This window comes from Camellia sinensis, chromosome 13 (genome assembly GCF_055761805.1).
Source record: "Camellia sinensis isolate YWXY chromosome 13, ASM5576180v1, whole genome shotgun sequence".
Classification (NCBI taxonomy): domain Eukaryota; kingdom Viridiplantae; phylum Streptophyta; class Magnoliopsida; order Ericales; family Theaceae; genus Camellia; species Camellia sinensis.
Genome location: NC_138973.1, coordinates 6068898 through 6074595, shown reverse-complemented (window position 1 = coordinate 6074595; position 5698 = coordinate 6068898).

Genomic DNA, 5698 nt, shown 5'->3' with positions numbered 1-5698 from the left:
TTTGCTTGTCTTGTTTCCCTATTTCTTCACTTCTTAGAGAAAGGCTATGCTTTGCATGATGAAAATACTCTGCAAAGCCACCATCATACCCTTCAAGTTAGCTCTCTTCTACCAGCATCCACTACAAGAATCCACACTTTTAACTACCACTTTCTGCGACCAATATAAAAGTTGGTAGCTAAAAGTTACCTTTTGGCGACAAAATATTAATTAGTTGCGAATGATCATTATTTTTGGCGACCAAATATGAGTTGGTCGCAGAAGGTCATATTTTGGCGACCAAAAAATGAGTTGGTCACAGAAAGTGGTATGGTTTTGGCGACCAAATACAAATTTGGTCGCGAAAAGTCACATTTTGGCGACCAAAAAATAAGTTGGTCGCGGAAGATCAAAAATAAGTTAGTTGTGGAATTGGCGACCAAAAGTTTGGTCGCCAAAAACTTATTTTTAGCAACAAAAAAAATTTTAGCCGCTGTATATTGAGTTTTGGCTACTAAAACAATGTAGTCGCTGAATGGAAAATAAAAAATTATTTTTTATCTTTTGGCGACCAAAATTTTGGTCGCCAAAAACTTATTTTTAGCTACTAAAAATATTTTAGTCGCCGTATATTGAGTTTTGGCTACTAAAACTATTTAGTCGCCTAATGGAAAATAAAAAATTATTTTTTTATCTTTGGCGACCAAAATTTTGGTCGCCAAAAAATTTATTTTAGTTGCAGTATATTGAGTTTTGACTACAAAAACTATTTAGTCACCGAATGAAAAATAAAAAATTATTTTTTTATCTTTGGCGACCAAAATTTTGGACTCCAAAAAATTTATTTTTAGCGACTAAAAATATTTTAATCGCCGTATATTGAGTTTTGGTTACTAAAACTATTTAGTCGCCGAATGGAAAATAAAAATTTATTTTTTATCTTTTGGCGACCAAAATTTTGGTCGCCAAAAAATTTATTTTTAGCGAATTTAGGAAACCCTGACTCGTACCTAAGGCCATGTGTTCGTCATCACCAAAGTTGTCTCGGCTCGGGAACTTGGGTTCGATTTGGGGAAGGTCATCTATGAGCACCCCCGCTCGCCCGATCAAAGATCGGCCACTACTAAACATGATATCTTGTTTTTGAAAACACATGCGTTCTTATTCCGATTAATTAGCTAGAATTATTATGTGATGTGCACAACACACAAGTATAGACTAGATCGCCTAATTTGGAACAAAGCATCGCACATCCGTTTGTTTGGAAATGGTTTGAAATTTGCTACTCGCAAGTAGGCAAAAACACGAATTTCAATGAATCATTTCAATTCAAGCAATCCAACCTTCACCCACAGACATTCAGGCAGTTATATCACATAAGCAATTAGCCTCATGGCAAGCATGCTGTCATGTTAACACTCACATACATGCAAGATACTAAAGCATAAGCACTTACAGTGTACTTCGAGCCAAAACAAGAAATTAGTTAGTAATCATTCATGATCCTAGTTCATGTTGAAATGGCTAATGCATCGCATGCAAAATGCAACTAGAAATAGGCTCGGCTATTCTAAGATGGCATATGAGATACGACAATTCGATATATGTATTCAAGTAGGAATTGAAATACGATGCAGTTAGTATGATGCGCCGAGCTCGGTTCATGCAATACGAATGAATGGATGCAAACATGTAGGCATAGGAATGCTAATTGAAACATGACCTAGAACTAACCACTGAAAGCAGGTAAGTAAAAGGGAGAAAGACGTGGGGTTGGAAGACATTCGCACACTCACGCACACTTATTACAAAATTCGCCATCTTGACGGAGGGTCCAAAAGAATAATACAAACCAACTAATTAACTAACTAACAAGCTAATTAATTATTACACAACCAAATCGAAACAAATAACTATTCTAAGTTATTAAAACACTGAAATGGCCTCGAGACGAGGGATAAATGCATGCTCGGATGGCTTCGCTTGGAAATCCATCGCCATGCTTCATGTGGCCCCTGTTTGCACTGCTCTGTACCTCTGAAAATTGTGCCAACTTCTGTGACACTTCTAAACCACCTTGTGGGCATGCTGAGAGGCCATCAGCCAAAAAACAAGGCCATCGGCCATGGGAAATTGGTCATCGACCAAATATAAGGATATCGGCCAAATGATGTTAGCCAACCGGCACTGAGTATAACCGATCGGCCATCTCTTCCCACTGAATGCTTCTTTTGCTATAACAGAGGACAGACAGAGCATGGCAATGCATTTGCAAGACAATGTTTGCAGCTACACCCCTTATCATGTTTGAGACTCAAAGGAGTGTAGTTCTCGACATTCGGACCACCAATCACGCATTTCAATGCATGATGGCCAAATGAGCCAAGTGTGCAATTTGATATCAAATGAAATGCACAAAAACACACAAGGGGCCCCAACCTCTATCATGCTTGATCAAAAGGTAATGCAATGTACACACAATGCGATGCAACCTAAGCATGCAAGAAAACATGCAAACAACTCAAGCATGCAACAACATGCAACAATATCATGCAATACAACTAATATGCAATAGGCATACAACCTAAGCATGTAAAGATGCATGGCATAGGTATGTGAAAACAATACCAACAATAAGCATGAGACAACATGTAATCCAACAAGTGTGCAAGATGGATGAATATGCAACAACATATCAATTAGCAAGTATGTAACAACATGTAATGTGCCAAGTATGCAACAAGCATGCAACAACATGCAAGGCAAGCACGCAACAACATGCGAAGATGGACTTAAACTAAAATGGACAGTTCTCAAACACGGCCAAATCAGTGGCCAATAGTGTTGAAATGATGACTTGAAAAGTAAGGAAATGTATGCTCATGCATTGGCCCATGACTTAAGCATAATAGCACAACTCTCAAATATGATGAAGATGTGACAAGTGTGAGCATGTAGCAATGAAGTAAGCTTTGAAATTACATTCCAAAGGAATCTAAATCATGCATATATGACAAATAAAGCATGCTAGTGGACTCAAAGCTTAAAACTAACCAAGGAACTTGCACCATGGCCATAACAAGCAAGCCCCAAAGGGCCAAGGTGACTCAAAACAGTCCCAAGACAGGCCAAAACAAGGCTAGAAACATACTTGAACAGGGTTAACTCATGCTAGAATGGAAGGCACAAAATATGACGCATACAAGGCCAATGAGGAGGATTGCACTACACCTACCAAAACCAAGCATGGGATGACTTTACCAACAAAAATTAGAGTCATGGCATGTCAAAATAACACCAAAAATGCACTGATACCAAGTCAACACATGCTAGAATAACAAGCTCACTCATTAGGCATGCAAGACTAGTAAAGAGGACTTACACTACAAGTGTAAGAAGCAAATGAGGGATGCTCTAACCAAGTAAAAACAAAGCTATATCATGGCAAAATAGGACCAAAGACACACTGAAATGGTGACCCAAAAGCCTAGGCAAGATGGCATACACAATGACCCATTCTTAAGGTATAAAACACCAACTATTCAAAGCATTGAAAGAGTGGAAAGTGTGAGGGCATGGCAATGAAACATGCTCTGAAATATCATTCCAAATGATGCTAAATCATGAAAATAGCCTAAGCAATGCATGCTAGTGGCTTGGAAACTCAAGGCTAGTGAGCTAAAATGTACTACGGCTATAAAAAGCATGGCATGCATGACCAAAACAGCATAAATCAGACCTTAATCATGCTAAAACATTGCCAAAATCTTATTGGAGTTAAGCTAAAATCACACTAGAATGATGGTCTAAAGCATGATGCATGTTAGGCTAGTGTGCAAGTTTACACTACAAGTGTATAAACCATGCAAGAGGTGACCAAACCAGCCTAAAACAGAGTTATGAAAGGTCCCAAAAGTCACAAAAATGAGCCCAAACAAAGCCACAAAGAAGTAAAAACACATACTCATTTGGTTGGCCATCAATACTAGCAAGCAAGACAAGAGGAGAGGGGACCACCCTCTCCTATTTGGGCCCTCAAAATAGGATTTTTACCACTGAAAATCCTCTGGATTTCAGTGGTTCTAAGGCCAAAAGGAAGTTGTTTGAAAAGTTTGAAAGTTAGCTCACAAGGCCTTACAAGCCAAGGAGTAAAAGGGAGGACAACCCCCTAGCCAACCAAGGCACAAACCAAGACTTTTAGGACTGAAAAACAGAGAAAAAATAGAGGTTTTTTTAGTTCAACACCACCCCCAAAAACAGCCCCAAAACAATGGAAAAAGGGTGGTGAAACAAGAATGCAAAACAAATACAAAAGAGAAGAGTTATACCTCTTGATACACAGCAGCAAAACCAGCCAAAATCTGAGCCAAGATCAGCCTTTTGGAGCTCAAACAAAGTCCCAAGTTACCTCAACCCAAGGATGATCAACTTTGGTCAAGGGTCTCTTTGCAAAAGTGTAGGAAATTCTCACTTCTAAGCCTAAAACAAGAGGAGAATGAGAGAATTGTAGGGAGGGAAGAAGTTTTGCTCACAAAACTTCTATAGAGAGAGGATTCTAGAGTGAGAAGCTCTCAAATTTCTAAGCCTTCAAGAAAAGTTCTAACCCTTGAAAATGAGATATAAGGCTTCATTATATAGCAATCCAAGAGTTTTTGGTCGAAATATCTCAATTGGAAATATCTGATGCAGTGTATAACAACTAGAGGAGAAATATCTGTCAATTCTGGGCTTTGTGGACACTTTTGGCCGACCGACCATCTTTGGTGCCGACTGGCCATCATTTTTGGCCGACATATAGCTGCTGAGGTCAAATTGTGGCCGATGGCCTTCCATAGAGGCTGATGGAAAAAATCAATGCTAGTCCCTGATTTGAAGCAAGCCTAATTCCTTAATCTGGACTCCTTTTCAAGTCATTCTTGAGCCTAAACTGTAGCCCCGGAAGTTGTCTTTCCAAATTTGGAAGCCTCACCTCAAAATTCCATGTGTGCTGAGAGATATCCTTCTTTTAGTGAAGGTTGCTTAGTTTCGGTCTAACCGGAATGATGCCCAACTTCAACCAATCATATCTCCCCCATCCGGACACGGCTTTAGGAGATTATTAAGTGAAAAACGAAGCCCCGGAAGTAATCTTTCCAACGGTGGTGGCCTGATATCTGAAATCCAAGTATTCAAAAGGATAGACCTGATTTAACGAGGGCTGCTCGACTCTCTCTTAACGATTCATGCCCAACTCCTTCCCCAACTGGGTTTCTTCCCTCTCCTCTTCTTTTCTTCAACTCCAAACCCCTAAGCAAGGTGTTTTGAAAGATTTTTCAAAGATTTCACCTATTTTTCATTCATTTCCACTTTGTCCTTGCTCGGTTTACCGAAGAGTGCAACATTTGACAAAATGCGAGCCTCGGAACATCGTAGAAACTTCATTTCAAAAATATTTTGAAAGAGAGAATTTTAAGGTCTAAAACCCATTCAAAATAGCGTTGGTCCAAAATGGGGTGTGAGGTTTGGATTTGACTCTCCTCTCGCTGAAGAAATTGACCATTTTGCACTACACATCTTTTACTACCAAGTAAACCATCAGTAGTGTCAGTCTTAAGGACGGTCAAAAATGAAATGTCTACAATGACCAAATTTATTTTTAGTCGGGAAAGGTGTGAAAATTTTGGAGGAAAATAACGCCCGCATGTTCTCTATTTAAACAAGAACAGATTGTTCACTCTCT